Here is a 16,663-nt window from a genome sequence, read left to right as displayed (position 1 = left end):
CTCTGTGTTCCCCCTGTTCTATGTGTTCCCCTGTTCTCTGTGTTCACTGTGTTCCCCTGTTCTCTGTGTTCTCTGTGTTCCCCCTGTTCTCTGTGTTCCCCCTGTTCTCTGTGTTCTCTGTGTTCCAACTGTTCTCTGTGTTCCCCTGTTCTCAGTGTTCCCCCTGTTCTCTGTGTTCCCTCTGTTCTCTGTGTTCTCTGTGTTCCCTCTGTTCTCTGTGTTCTCCCTGTTCTCTGTGTTCTCCCTGTTCTCTGTGTTCCCTCTGTTCTCTGTGTTCCCCTGTTCCCTCTGTTCTCTGTGTTCCCCTGTTCTCTGTGTTCCCTCTGTTCTCTGTGTTCTCCCTGTTCTCTGTGTTCTCTGTGTTCTCCCTGTTCTCCTGTTCTCTGTGTTCCCCTGTTCTCTGTGTTCTCTGTGTTCCCCCTGTTCTCTGTGTTCTCTGTGTTCCCCCTGTTCTCTGTGTTCCCCTGTTCTCTGTGTTCTCTGTGTTCTCCTGTTCTCCCTGTTCTCCTGTTCTCTGTGTTCCCCTGTTCTCTGTGTTCTCTGTGTTCCCCCTGTTCTCTGTGTTCTCTGTGTTCCCCTGTTCTCTGTGTTCCCCTGTTCTCTGTGTTCTCTGTGTTCCCCCTGTTCTCTGTGTTCTCTGTGTTCCCCTGTTCTCTGTGTTCCCCTGTTCTCTGTGTTCCCCCTGTTCTATGTGTTCCCCCTGTTCTCTGTGTTCACTGTGTTCCCCCTGTTCTCTGTGTTCTCTGTGTTCCTCCTGTTCTCTGTGTATCCCCTGTTCTCTGTGTTCTCTGTGTTCCCCCTGTTCTCTGTGTTCCCCCTGTTCTCAGTGTTCCCCCTGTTCTCTGTGTTCCCTCTGTTCTCTGTGTTCCCTCTGTTCTCTGTGTTCTCCCTGTTCTCTGTGTTCCCCCTGTTCTCTGTGTTCTCTGTGTTCCTCCTGTTCTCTGTGTATCCCCTGTTCTCTGTGTTCTCTGTGTTCCCCCTGTTCTCTGTGTTCCCCTGTTCTCAGTGTTCCCCCTGTTCTCTGTGTTCCCCTGTTCTCTGTGTTCCCCTGTTCTCAGTGTTCCCCTGTTCTCTGTGTTCCCTCTGTTCTCTGTGTTCCCTCTGTTCTCTGTGTTCTCCTGTTCTCTGTGTTCCCCTGTTCTCTGTGTTCCCCCTGTTCTCTGTGTTCTCCCTGTTCTCTGTTCTCCCTATTCTCTGTGTTCCCTCTGTTCTCTGTGTTCCCCTGTGCTCTGTGTTCCCTCTGTTCTCTGTGTTCCCTCTGTTCTCTGTGTTCCCTCTGTTCTCTGTGTTCCCCTGTTCTCTGTGTTCCCCTCTGTTCTCTGTGTTCCCCTGTTCTCTGTGTTCTCCCTGTTCTCTGTGTTCCCCTGTTCTCTGTGTTCCCCTGTTCTCTGTGTTCCCCCTGTTCTCTGTGTTCCCTCTGTTCTCTGGTTTCTCACTATTCCTCTGTTCTCTGTGTTCCTCTGTTCTCTGGATTCTCACTATTCACTCTGTTCTCTGTGTTCCCTCTGTTCTCTGTGTTCTCCCTGTTCTCTGTGTTCCCTCTGTTCTCTGTGTCCCCTCTGTTCTCTGTGTTCCCCTCGTTCTCTGTGTTCCCCCTGTTCTCTGTGTTCCCCCTGTTCTCTGTGTTCTCTGTGTTCTCTGTGTTCCCGCTGTTCTCTGTGTTCTCCCTGTTCTCTGTGTTCCCCCTGTTCTCTGTGTTCTCTGTGTTCTCTGTGTTCCCTCTGTTCTCTGTGTTCTCCCTGTTCTCCCTGTTCTCCCTGTTCTCTGTGTTCCCCTGTTCTCTGTGTTCTCTGTGTTCCCCTGTTCTCTGTGTTCTCTGTGTTCCCTCCCCTGTTCTCTGTGTTCTCTGTGTTCCCCTGTTCTCTGTGTTCTCTGTGTTCCCCCTGTTCTCTGTGTTCCCCTGTTCTCTGTGTTCCCCTGTTCTCTGTGTTCCCCTGTTCTATGTGTTCCCCTGTTCTCTGTGTTCACTGTGTTCCCCCTGTTCTCTGTGTTCTCTGTGTTCCCCTGTTCTCTGTGTTCCCCCTGTTCTCTGTGTTCTCTGTGTTCCCCTGTTCTCTGTGTTCCCCTGTTCTCAGTGTTCCCCCTGTTCTCTGTGTTCTCCTCTGTTCTCTGTGTTCCCTCTGTTCTCTGTGTTCTCCTGTTCTCTGTGTTCTCCTGTTCTCTGTGTTCCCCTGTTCTCTGTGTTCTCCTGTTCTCTGTGTTCCCCTGTTCTCTGTGTTCCCCTGTTCTCTGTGTTCCCCTGTTCTCTGTGTTCCCCCTGTTCTCTGTGTTCCCTCTGTTCTCTGTGTTCCCCCTGTTCTCTGTGTTCCCCCTGTTCTCTGTGTTCCCTCTGTTCTCTGTGTTCCCTCTGTTCTCTGTGTTCCCTCTGTTCTCTGTGTTCTCCCTGTTCTCTGTGTTCCCTCTGTTCTCTGTGTTCCCCTGTTCTCTGTGTTCCCCCTGTTCTCTGTGTTCTCCCTGTTCTCTGTGTTCCCCCTGTTCTCTGTGTTCCCTCTGTTCTCTGTGTTCCCCCTGTTCTCTGTGTTCCCTCTGTTCTCTGGATTCTCACTATTCCCTCTGTTCTCTGTGTTCCCTCTGTTCTCTGGATTCTCACTATTCACTCTGTTCTCTGTGTTCCCTCTGTTCTCTGTGTTCTCCCTGTTCTCTGTGTTCCCTCTGTTCTCTGTGTCCCCTCTGTTCTCTGTGTTCCCCCCGTTCTCTGTGTTCCCCCTGTTCTCTGTGTTCTCTGTGTTCTCTGTGTTCCCGCTGTTCTCTGTGTTCTCCCTGTTCTCTGTGTTCCCCCCGTTCTCTGTGTTCCCCCTGTTCTCTGTGTTCCCCCTGTTCTCTGTGTTCTCTGTGTTCTCTGTGTTCCCGCTGTTCTCTGTGTTCTCCCTGTTCTCTGTATTCTCACTGTTCTCTGTGTTCCCCTGTTCTCTGTATTCTCACTGTTCTCTGTGTTCTCCCTGTTCTCTGTATTCTCACTGTTCTCTGCGTTCTCCCTGTTCTCTGTGTTCCGTGGCGGCGGAGATACATAGGAGTCCTTTAACTCCTGATGGGAGAACATTATGTTTCCTGCCTAGTAAAAGCTACACATTAGTCAGTGTCACCAAGCTTTCTTCTCCACATAATTGTGCTTCATTGTCTAACAGGGCAGCCTTGGGTTTTCTCCTGGAAAAGGGCTTACTGGGAAGAGAAGGCTTTGTGAATCTGGATATAAAACCTACTCCTTCACTGAGGGCTGGGAGCTTCAACCGTGCCGTTTTCTATGATAAACGGCGTCATTAGAGGGAAATAAACCGTTATATTGTTGCTGTTGCCTGTTCTTGTCCATTTCTCCACTTCTCCACATTTTGTTTTTTGTTTTGTTAACCTATGTAGACGGTCTAAACCTTCTTCAATCAGAGGTTAAATTCACAGATGGACCCTGAACATCTTAGTGGAACCGTCGTTTTTTCATTCAAACAGGGTTTTTTTTTTCCTGCAGTTTTTTGTTTTTCACTGATCAAAGAACAGGATGTTCACATCTTGGATTTTATAATCACTCAAATGAGAAAGGCGATGGGGTTCACTAATGGCAACCGAATTACACTGCTATCAAAGGACTGGACACTGCTTTATATACAGGATGTAATGTAGGTGGGCCAGTGACTGTGTTCTCCCAGGCCAATCAGGGCCCTTGTACGTAGGCCAGGCTGGTCCAGTAAATGAACATGACATGAACAATCCCCATCTAAATCTGTCAGTTTAACAGACTAGTTGGGAAAAACATGAACGTTGTAGAATAGACCTAAAACTATGAAATAACACATATGGAATCATGTAGTAACCAAAAGAGTGTTAAACTAATTAAAATATAATATATATTAGCCACTCTTTGTCTTGATGACAGCTTTGCACTCTCTTGGCATTACCTTTCTAAAGCTGGACCAGGTCATGGAGGAGAGCTGTCTGTATCTATAGTCAGACCAGGACATGGAGGAGAGCTGTCTGTATCTATAGTCAGACCAGGACACAGAGGAGAGCTGTCTGTATCTATAGTCAGACCAGGACATAGAGGAGAGCTGTCTGTATCTATAGTCAGACCAGGACATGGAGGAGAGCTGTCTGTATCTATAGTCAGACCAGGACATGGAGGAGAGCTGTCTGTATCTATAGTCAGACCAGGACATGGAGGAGAGCTGTCTGTATCTATAGTCAGACCAGGATACTGTCTGTATCTATAGTCAGACCAGGACATAGAGGAGAGCTGTCTGTATCTATAGTCAGACCAGGACATGGAGGAGAACTGTCTGTATCTATAGTCAGACCAGGACACAGAGGAGAGCTGTCTGTATCTATAGTCAGACCAGGACATGGAGGAGAGCTGTCTGTATCTATAGTCAGACCAGGACATGGAGGAGAGCTGTCTGTATCTATAGTCAGACCAGGACATGGAGGAGAGCTGTCTGTATCTATAGTCAGACCAGGACATGGAGGAGAGCTGTCTGTATCTATAGTCAGACCAGGACATAGAGGAGAGCTGTCTGTATCTATAGTCAGACCAGGACATGGAGGAGAGCTGTCTGTATCTATAGTCAGACCAGGATACTGTCTGTATCTATAGTCAGACCAGGACATAGAGGAGAGCTGTCTGTATCTATAGTCAGACCAGGACATGGAGGAGTGCTGTCTGTATCTATAGTCAGACCAGGACACAGAGGAGAGCTGTCTGTATCTATAGTCAGACCAGGACATGGAGGAGAGCTGTCTGTATCTATAGTCAGACCAGGACATGGAGGAGAGCTGTCTGTATCTATAGTCAGACCAGGACATGGAGGAGAGCTGTCTGTATCTATAGTCAGACCAGGACACAGAGGAGAGCTGTCTGTAACTATAGTCAGACCAGGACACGGAGGAGAGCTGTCTGTATCTATAGTCAGACCAGGACATGGAGGAGAGCTGTCTGTATCTATAGTCAGACCAGGACACAGAGGAGAGCTGTCTGTATCTATAGTCAGACCAGGACATTGAGGAGAGCTGTCTGTATCTATAGTCAGACCAGGACATGGAGGAGAGCTGTCTGTATCTATAGTCAGACCAGGACATGGAGGAGAGCTGTCTGTATTTACTGTAAATGCTGAGTACAGTATGTCAGCTTAATCGGAAATGGTCTAAAAGTTGTAATGCATATAACCTGTGAGGGGATTGAATAGATCCCTGTCGGCTGTCAGTATGTTGACCTGTAGAGGTAAGATCCCTGTATGCTGTCAGTATGTTGACCAGTAGATGGTGCAGACTTGTGGCAGAGAAGTCAGGCGCAGGAGAGCGAAAACTGATTTACAACGACGCAGTTTAGTAAATAAAACCACCGTAAACAGAACAAATAAATGAATGGTCAAACAAAACCCGTTACACACCAGCATAACGTGCACAAGCACTACAACAAACAATACCAGACAAGGACATGGGGGGGAACAGAGGGTTAAATACACAACATGGGATTGAAACCAGGTGTGTGGGAAGACAAGACAAAACAAATGGAAAATGAAATGTGGATGGGCGATGGCTAGAAGACCGGTGACGTCGACCGCCGAACGAAGCTCGAACAAGGAGAGGGACCGACTTCGGCGGAAGTCGTGACATGAATAAATAAATGAATTCACTTTTCCTATTAATACTGACGTTGCTGATAATTACTTTATTGAGGAACGTTGTTCTTATTACCGTACCACTGTGATATCTGGTTGTCATATAATAATAACATAATTCTATTTCAAAGCTAGTGGGTAATGTAAGGACTGAATATTGCTTCATGAAGTTTAGATTTTAGTCATTTAGCAGACGCTCTTCCCAGAGCAATTTACAGTTAGTTCATTCATGTTACGATAGCTATACTGCACCATTTTGTTTCTCTCCGTAGTCCACCAACTGTTAACATGTAAATGATAAATCATTCGATTTTTCCATTGTGTTTATAATTGAGAAGAGAATCGTCCAACCCTTCAAGCATCTCTTAGGGAATCGTTTTTTAAACCTTCAGAGGGTTCCGAGTTATTCAAATGGTAAACCAAAACGGCAGCCAGTCAGCGAAAGAGAGAGAGAGAGAGACAGAGAGAGACAGAGAGAGACAGAGAGAGAGAGAGAGAGAGAGAGAGAGAGAGAGAGAGAGACAGAGAGACAGAGAGAGTGAGTGAGAAAGAGACAAAGGCAGAGACAGAGACAGAGAGAGAGAGTAGAGCCAGCGATCCAGTCAGCAAGGCTTTAATTGATGGTGTTTAATTAACAGTCTAAGCAGCTCCCTCCCAACACTCAGCCATGAGTCACTGTTTTCTCTTATTTTCTCTAAACACAGAGGGTTTAACATGAGAAAGGGGACAGGGGGAAGCACAGAGGCATCAGGGCTGAATACGGCACACTTATTAGGATGAGGGACTCTCTCTCTCTCTCTGCCTGTTACTGTTAGTGTGCTGTGGGGACTATTTCTCTCTCTGTGTCTCTGTCTTTCTCTCTCTCCCTTTCTCTCTCTCCCTTTCTCTCTCTCTCTCTCTTACTCTCTCTTTCTCTCTCTTTCTTTCTGTCTTTCTCTCTCTTTCTTTCTGCCTTTCTCTCTTTCTTTCTCTCTCTCCCTTTCTCTCTCTCCCTCACTCTCTCTCTCTCTTTCTTTCTGTCTTTCTCTCTCTTTCTTTCTGTCTTTCTCTCTTTCTTTCTCTCTCTCTTTCTCTCTTTCTTTCTCTCTCTCCCTTTCTCTCTCTCCCTTTCTCTCTCTCCCTTACTCTCTCTCTCTCTCTCTTTCTCTCTTTCTCTCTCTCTTTCTCTCTTTCTTTCTCTTTCTCTCTTTCTTTCTCTCTCTCTTTCTGTCTTTCTCTCTCTTTCTGTCTCTCTTTCTGTCTTTCTCTCTTTCTGTCTTTCTCTCTCTTTCTTTCTGTCTTTCTCTCTTTCTGTCTCTCTTTCTGTCTCTCTTTCTGTCTTTCTTTCTTTCTGTCTTTCTCTCTTTCTGTCTTTCTCTCTCTATCTCTCTCTCTTCCTCAGTACCAGTCAAACATTTGGACACACCTACTCATTCCAGGGTTTTTATTTTTTTTAAACTATTTTCTACATTGTATAATAATAGTGAAGACGTCAAAACTATGAAGTAACACATATGGAATCATGTAGTAACCAAATTGAGATGGTTTGGGATGTGTCGGACCTCATAGTGAATGAAAAGAAGCCAACAAGTGCTCAGCATATGTGGGAACTCCTTCAAGACTGTTGGAAAAGTATTCCTCATGAATTTTGTTGAGAGAAAGCCAAGAGGTGTGCAAAGCTTTCATCAAGGCAAAAGGTGGCTGCTTTATAGAATTTTTGTTTTGTTTTTTTGGTTACTACATGATTCCATATGTGTTATTTCATAGTTTTGATGTCTTCACTATTATTCTACAATGTAGAATATAGTAAAAATTAAGAAAAACTCTTGAACAAGTAGGTGTTCTAAAACTTTTGACTAGTACTGTATATATACTACCGTTCAAACGTTTGGGGTCACTTAGAAATGTCCTTTTTTTTTTGTCCATTAAAATAACATCAAATTGATCAAAAATACAGTGTAGACATTGTTAATGTTGTAAATGACTATTGTAGCTGGAACGGCTGATTTTTAATGGAATATCTACATAGGTGTACAGAGGCCCATTATCAGCAACCATCACTCCTGTGTTCCAATGGCACGTTGCATTAGCTAATCCGAGTTTATCATTTTAAAAGGGCTAATTGATCATTACAAAATCCTTTTGCAATTATCTTAGCACAGCTGAAAACTATTGTCCTGATTAAAGAAGCTGTCACGTTCTGACCATAGTTCTTGTGTGTTTTCCTTGTTTTAGTGTTGGTCAGGAAGTGAGCTGGGTGGGCATTCTATGTTGTGTGTCTGGTTTGTCTATTTCTATGTTAGGCCTGATATGGTTCTCAATCAGAGGCAGGTGTTAGTCATTGTCTCTGATTGGGAACCATATTTAGGTAGCCTGTTTTGTGTTGGGTTTTGTGGGTGGTTGTTTCCTGTCTTTGTGTTTTCTGCACCAGTTAGGACTGTTTCCACGTTTATTGTTTTGTATCCTGTTCATGTTTGAGTTCCCTTATTAAATTAACATGAACTCTAACCACGCTGTGTTTTGGTCCGCCTCTCCTTCCCAGGAAGAAAGCCATGACAGAAGCAATAAAACTGGCATTCTTTAGACTAATTGAGTATCTGGAGCATCAGCATTTGTGGGTTGGATTACAACCTCAAAATGGCTAGAAACAAATAACTTTCTTCTGAAACTCGTCAGTCTAATCTTGTTCTGAGAAATGAAGGCTATTCCATGTGAGAAATTGCCAAGAAACTGAAGATCTTGTACAACGCTGTGTACTATTCTCTTCACAGAACAGTGCAAACTGGCTCTAACCAGAATAGAAAGAGGAGTGGGAGGCTCCAGTGCACAACTGAGCAAGAGGAAAAGTACATTAGTGTCTAGTTTGAGATGCCTCACAAGTCCTAAACTGGCAGCTTCATTAAATAGTACCGACAAATCTCAATAGCGAAGAGGCGACTCCGGGATGCTGGCCTTCTAGGCAATGTTCCTCTGTCCAGTGTCTGTGTTCTTTTGTCCATCTTAATCTGTTATTTTATTGGCCAGTCTGAGATGTGGCTTTTTCTTTGCATCTCTGCCTAGAAGGCCAACATCCCGGAGTCGCCTCTTCACTGTTGACGTTGAGACTGGTGTTTTGAAGGGTACTATTTAATGAAGCTGCCAGTTGAGGACTTGTTGAAGAGACTTGGGGCTAATGAACTATAACATACTGGGGAAGGATTACCTAAGAAGGGATTTTTTATGAAAACTCTGCTACCCTGCTACTCTGTTACCCTGTTAGTCTGTTACCCTGCTACCCTGTTACCCTGTTACCCTGCTACTCTGTTACCCTGTTACTCTGCTACCCTGTTACCCTGTTACTCTGCTACCCTGTTACCTTGTTACTCTGTTACTCTGTTACCCTGTTACCTTGTTAGTCTGTTAGTCTGTTACTCTTCTACCCTGTTACCTTGTTACTCTGTTACCCTGTTACTCTGTTACCCTGTTACTCTGTTAGTCTGTTACTCTGTTACCCTGTTACTCTGTTACCTTGTTACCCTGCTACCCTGTTACTCTGCTACCTTGATACTCTGTTAGTCTGTTAGTCTGTTACACTGTTACTCCTGTTCCCAAGGTAACTGAACTAAATGACTATCGCCTCGTAGCACTCACTTCTGTCATCATGAAGTGCTTTGAGAGACTAGTCAAGGATCATATACCCTCCACCCTACCTGTCACCTTAGACCCACTTCAATTTGCTTACTGCCCCAATAGGTCCACAGACGATGCAATGACCATCACACTGCACACTGCCCTATCCCACCTGGACAAGAGGAATACCTAAGTAAGAATGTTGTTCATTGACTGTAGTTCAGCATTCAACACTATAGTACCCTCATCATTTAGCTTGAGGCCCTGGGTCTCAACCCCGCCTTGTGCAACTGGTTCCTGGACTTCCTGACGGGCCGCACCCAGGTGGTGAAGGTAGAAAACAACATCTCCCCTCTGCTGATCCTCAACACTGGGGCCCCACAAGGGTGCGTTCTGAGCCCTCTCCTGTACTCCCTGTTCACCCACGACTGCGTGGCCACGCACGCCTCCAACTCAATCATCAAGTTTGCGGACGACACAACAGTGGTAGGCTTGATTACCAACAATGACGAGACGGCCTACAGGGAGGAGGTGAGGGCCCTCGGAGTGTGGTGTTAGGAAAATAACCTCACACTCAACGTCAACAAAACTGGGGCCCCACAAGCGTGTTGTCTCAGCCCCCTCCTGTACTACCTGTTCACTGCATGGCCATGCACGCCTCCAACTCAATCATCAAGTTTGCAGATGACAAAACAGTGGTAGGCTTGATTACCAACAACGACGAGACGGCCTACAGGGAGGAGGTGAGGGTGGTGTCAGGAAAATAACCTCTCACTCAACGTCAACAAAACAAAAGAAATGATCATGGACTTCAGGAAACCGCAAAGGGAGCACCTCCCTATCCACATCGACGGGACAGTAGTGGAGAAGGTGGAAAGTTTTTAGTTCCTCAGTGTACATATCCCCGACAAACTGACAGTGTGGTGAACAAGGCACAACAGCGCCTCTTCAACCTCAGGAGGCTGAAAAACTGTGGCTTGTCACCTAAAACCCTCACTAACCTTTACAGATGCACAATTGAGAGCATCCTGTCAGGCTGTATCACCGCCTGGTACAGCAACTGCTCCGCCCACAACCGCAGGGCTCTCCAGGGGGTGGTGCGTTCTGCACAACGCATCACCGGGGGCAAACTGCCTGCCCTCCAGGACACCTACACCACCCGATGTCACAGGATGGCCAAAAAGATCATCAAGGACAATAACCACCCGAGCCACCCTACTATCATCCAGAAGGCAAGGTCAGTATAGGTGCATCAAAGCTGGGACTGAGAGATTGAAAAACAGCCTTTATCTCAAGGCCATCAGATTGTTAAACAGACACCAGTAGCACAGAGAGATGGCTGTCTACCTACAGACTTGATATCATTGGCCACTCATTGGCCACATTGGCCACTAATAAATGGATCACTAGCCACTTTAATAATCTTTAATAATGTTTACATATCTCGCATTACTCATCTCATATGTATAAACTGTGTCCTTCACTATCTATTGTTTACTATCTATCAGAGGTGTGGACTCGAGTCACAAATATGATGACTTGGACTCGACTTTAACTTTAACACCAATGACTCGTGACTTAACTTGGACTTGAGCCTTATGACTCGACCTGAGTTGAAACCCTCCCCAACCCTCCCCAACCACCCCCAAGCCTCCCCAAGCCTTCCCAACCCTCCCCAAGCCTCCCCAAGCATCCCCTGTCTTAACTTGAGACTTGCCTGTCTTGACTTGGGACTTGACTTGGGACTTGAGTGCTAAGACTTGAGACTTACTTGTGACTTAAAACAATGACTTGGTCCCAACTCTGCTAACTATTCTTTACTATTCTTTACCATCTATTGCATCTCAGCCACTCTGCCATTGCCATTGCATCTCAGCCACTCTGTCACTGCTCATCCATATATTTTATACTTATATATTCTCATCCCATTCCTTTACTAGACTGTGTGTATTAGGTTTTGTTGTGGAATTGTTAGATATTACCTGTTAGGGAGTTTGTTCCACCATACTGCTGCACTGTCAGCTCCAGAGGTGGATGAACGCAGTGCCCTTGTTTGGGTGTAGGGCCTGATCAGAGCCTGGAGGTACTGAGGTGCCGTTCCCCCTCACAGCTCCGTAGCAAGCACCATGGTCTTGTAGCGGATGCGAGCTTCAACTGGAAGCCATGTGGAGGGAGCGGACATCTGACGTGAGAGAACTTGGGAAGGTTGAACACCAGACGGGCTGCGGCCTGGATGAGTTGTAGGGGTTAACATCTGCCCAGCCACCGAGTGTGTATGTGACCAATAACATCTGCTTAGCCATGTGTATGTGACCATTAACATCTAACTAACCATGTGTATGAGAACGACAGGGTGACCAATAACATCTGGGAACCATGTGTATGTGACCATCATAACATCTGCTAACCATGTGTATGTGACCATTAACATCTGTCTAGACCATGTGGTCATGTGACCATCTAACTCAGCCACTCTGCCATTGCCATTGCATCTCAGCCACTCTGTCACTGCTGACCAATATTTTATACATCTCATCCCATTCCTTTACTAGACTGTGTGTATGGTTTTGTTGTGGAATTGTGACCATTAACATCTGTCTAACACAAGCATGTGACCATTAACATCTGCTAACCATGTGTATGTGACCAATAACATCTGCTAACCATGTGTATGTGACCAATAACATCTGCTAACCATGTGTATGTGACCAATAACATCTGCTAACCATGTGTATGTGACCAATAACATCTGCTAACCATGTGTATGTGACCAATAACATCTGCTAACCATGTGTATGTGACCAATAACATCTGCTAACCATGTGTATGTGACCAATAACATCTGCTAACCATGTGCCCAATAACATCTGCTAACCATGTGTATGTGACCAATAACATCTGCTAACCATGTGTATGTGACCATTAACATCTGCTAACCATGTGTATGTGACCAATAACATCTGCTAACCATGTGTATGTGACCATTAACATCTGCTAACCATGTGTATGTGACCAATAACATCTGCTAACCATGTGTATGTGACCATTAACATCTGCTAATCATGTGTATGTGACCCATACAATTTGATTTGAACTAACATCTGACTCTTGTCTGGGCAGGAATCTGTCCCTACACCAGACAGACAAGCAAACTGAGGAAACAAAAAATGGCCTCTCAAAAAAGCCACACAAGAGCAGCATCTCTCTACCATATCTTTAGAGCAGCATCTATCTGTTCTTTAGAGAAGCATTGAACATAGCTTTAGAGCAGCTTCTATCTTATCTTTAGAGCAGCATCTAGCTATCTTATCTTTAGAGCAGCATCTAGCGATCTTATCTTTAGAGCAGCATCTATCTATCTTATCTTTAAGAACAGCATCTATCTATCTTATCTTTAAGAGCAGCATCTATCTATCTGATCTTTAACATCTCTATCTATCTTATCTTTAGAGCAGCATATATCTATCTTATCTTTAAGAGCAGCATCTATCTATCTTATCTTTAGAGCAGCATCTATCTATCTTATCTTTAAGAGCAGCATCTATCTATCTTATCTTTAAGAGCAGCATCTATCTATCTTATCTTTAAGAGCAGCATCTATCTATCTCATCTTTAGACAGCATCTAATCTTATCTTTAAGAGCAGCATCTATCTATCTTATCTTTAGAGTGATCTATCTATCTTATCTTTAAAGCATCTATCTATCTTATCTTTAAGAAGCTCTATCTATCTTATCTTTAGAGCAGCATCTATCTATCTTATCTTTAGGCAGCATCTATCTATCTTATCTTTAGACAGATCTATCTATCTTATCTTTAGAGCAGCATATATCAATCTTTAAGAGCAGCATCTATCTATCTTATCTTTAGAGCAGCATCTATCTATCTTATCTTTAAGAGCAGCATCTATCTATCTTATCTTTAAGAGCAGCATCTATCTATCTTATCTTTAAGAGCAGCATCTATCTATCTCATCTTTAGAGCAGCATCTATCTATCTTATCTTTAAGAGCAGCATCTATCTATCTTATCTTTAGAGCAGCATCTATCTATCTTATCTTTAGAGCAGCATCTATCTATCTTATCTTTAGAGCAGCATCTATCTATCTTATCTTTAGAGCAGCATCTATCTATCTTATCTTTAGAGCAGCATCTATCTATCTTATCTTTAGAGCAGCATCTATCTATCTTATCTTTAAGAGCAGCATCTATCTATCTTATCTTTAGAGCAGCATCTATCTATCTTATCTTTAGAGCAGCATCTATCTATCTTATCTTTAAGAGCAGCATCTATCTATCTTATCTTTAGAGCAGCATCTATCTATCTTATCTTTAGAGCAGCATCTATCTATCTTATCTTTAGAGCAGCATCTATCTATCTTATCTTTAAGAGCAGCATCTATCTATCTTATCTTTAGAGCAGCATCTATCTATCTTATCTTTAGAGCAGCATCTATCTATCTTATCTTTAGAGCAGCATCTATCTATCTTATCTTTAGAGCAGCATCTATCTATCTTATCTTTAAGAGCAGCATCTATCTATCTTATCTTTAGAGCAGCATCTATCTATCTTATCTTTAAGAGCAGCATCTATCTATCTTATCTTTAGAGCAGCATCTATCTATCTTATCTTTAAGAGCAGCATCTATCTATCTTATCTTTAGAGCAGCATCTATCTATCTTATCTTTAAGAGCAGCATCTATCTATCTTATCTTTAAGAGCAGCATCTATCTATCTTATCTTTAGAGCAGCATCTATCTATCTTATCTTTAGAGCAGCATCTATCTATCTTATCTTTAGAGCAGCATCTATCTATCTTATCTTTAAGAGCAGCATCTATCTATCTTATCTTTAGAGCAGCATCTATCTATCTTATCTTTAGAGCAGCATCTATCTATCTTATCTTTAAGAGCAGCATCTATCTATCTTATCTTTAGAGCAGCATCTATCTATCTTATCTTTAGAGCAGCATCTATCTATCTTATCTTTAGAGCAGCATCTATCTATCTTATCTTTAGAGCAGCATCTATCTATCTTATCTTTAGAGCAGCATCTATCTATCTTATCTTTAGAGCATCTATCTATCTTATCTTTAGAGCAGCATCTATCTATCTTATCTTTAGAGCAGCATCTATCTTATCTTTAGAGCAGCATCTATCGTTGATTGTGTAATCTTACGTCATTTATTATGTACAGACACTATTCTGATGGCATTGTACAATCATTAACCCTCACCACACAGAAAGTAGGTCAGGGTAAGACTGCCACAGGTTGACTATTGTGAGCTAGCTGAGAGATCAACCAACCTTTTCATGGCAAGATGCAGATTAAAATGCAAATGAATATCAAAGTCAGAGTAAATAGACATCGGTCCGTCTTCATTTTTAAGTCTATTTGGGGCCCGATTCAGACTTAGGAAAAGCATGCATTTCCTACACACTTCTCAGGAGTTGGTATTCAGACGTACCTAATGCAGGCATGGATCCCTTGCACGTGCTGCATACATTTAATTCAAGCGTTGAAAACTCCCCCAACAGTTTTCATACAATAGAGTTTCCATTACATTTATCTAAAGCCATCCCTTTAAATGTGGTGTGCCTATAATTAGAATCGTCTCAACAGTCTCACTAGAATATATGGAGAGAAGGGTTCATTATATTAGCGATCAGACAGTTAATCAATATGCATATTCATCTGCATTTCAGCACCAGCTGGTGGATTTAAAAAATACTCTGCTCTTGTAGATTATTAAGGAACATTTTAGGGTTAGGAAAGAATGTAAAGAAAGTGAATAGCTTAATCAATTGATATTGATAGTATTGGATTACTTCTCAAGCAAAGTCAGTCTTTGAATGTCAACCAAACGAAACAATGATATCCCCATAATGCATCGGAGTGGACTGGCCACCCGTCATAGCCTGGTTCCACTCTAGGTTTCTTCCTAGGCTTTTGGCCTTTCTAGGGAGTTTTTCCTAGCCATCGTGCTTCTACACCTGCATTGCTTGCTGTTTGGGGGGTTTTAGGCTGGGTTTCTGTACAGCACTTTGTGACATCAGCTGATGTACGAAGGGATTTTATAAATTTGATTTGATTTGATTTGAGTCACAGGTATTTTATAGCTTGTTTTTAGAATAAAGATTTATGGGTCAAAGCTAGCTACGCTGGCTACGTCCCTCCCGTCTTGTTATAGATCCCCTTTTACAATCGGATTTGTTTGTTTAACAAGATGTAGGTAAGCCTGTGCTTTTTGCAAGAAACATCTTGTTTTTAATAAAAAAATGTATTATAGTGGTAGCAATCTATCAAAGTTGACCTCCGGTCCTCTTTCTCATCTTCACGCTCTCCTTCTCAAACTGAATAGAATATAGGCTATAGGCTTGACCACGCACAAGATAGTGCATTTATTTTTTGACTAAGACTAATCAACAACAACAAAAAAACTTAAGAAACATTTTGACTCTCCTCATGAACTGCCCCCGTAGGCCTACACTGCACAGTCATTGGTTAAGCAGCACAGTCATTGGTTAAGCAGCACAGTCATTGGTTAAGCAGCACCGTCATTGGTTAAGCAGCACAGTCATTGGTTAAGCAGCACCGTCATTGGTTAAGCAGCACCGTCATTGGTTAAGCAGCACAGTCATTGGTTAAGCAGCACAGTCATTGGTTAAGCAGCACCGTCATTGGTTAAGCAGCACCGTCATTGGTTAAGCAGCACCGTCATTGGTTAAGCAGCACCGTCATTGGTTAAGCAGCACAGTCATTGGTTAAGCAGCACCGTCATTGGTTAAGCAGCACACAACAATAGTTTTCGATTAGCAAGAGGCCGGGGCTCAGGTTTGTAATGTCCATTGCAGTGTGTAATGCAGCCTAGTTTCATTTACACCATCCCAGCAGAAATCTTAGAAATATAACTTTGCTCTGTGCTTCTCCCAGCATGCATTTCATAGCCTATGGCCTATACGTCAGGCCTGGGCAACTCCAGTCCTCGATGGCCTGATTGGTGTCACACTTTTCCCCCCTGTTCCAGCTAACACACCTGACTCCAATAATCATGATCTTCAGTTTAGAATGCAATTAGTTTAAATCGGCTGAACCACTTCTATAGGGACGGGGGGAAAAGTGTGACATCAACCAGGCCCCCGAGGACTGGAATTGCCCTGGCCTGCTATACGCTATTGATCATTTGATTGAGACCTCACTAAATAGCCTATAGGCGCACTTGATATATAGTCTAATAAGCAACTAATTAAAAAACACTGAGAAATATTGAAATTTCATAACCATCCCATTACATAACCCTCCCATAACTCTCCCTTTGACTGAAATGTAAAAAGCCTCTGTCATTTTCCTCCGGGTAACCGTTCCGTGAATTTCGACCCGTCCCCTAAATCTGAAAGGTAAACAGAAGGGAATGGAATCACACAAAATGTAGAACACAAATGGAAGGCAACTAAATGACAGTTTATGTGGGGA

This window comes from Oncorhynchus nerka, linkage group LG2 (assembly GCF_034236695.1).
Source record: "Oncorhynchus nerka isolate Pitt River linkage group LG2, Oner_Uvic_2.0, whole genome shotgun sequence".
Lineage (NCBI taxonomy): Eukaryota > Metazoa > Chordata > Actinopteri > Salmoniformes > Salmonidae > Oncorhynchus > Oncorhynchus nerka.
Note: the sequence above shows the minus strand (reverse complement) of the source record.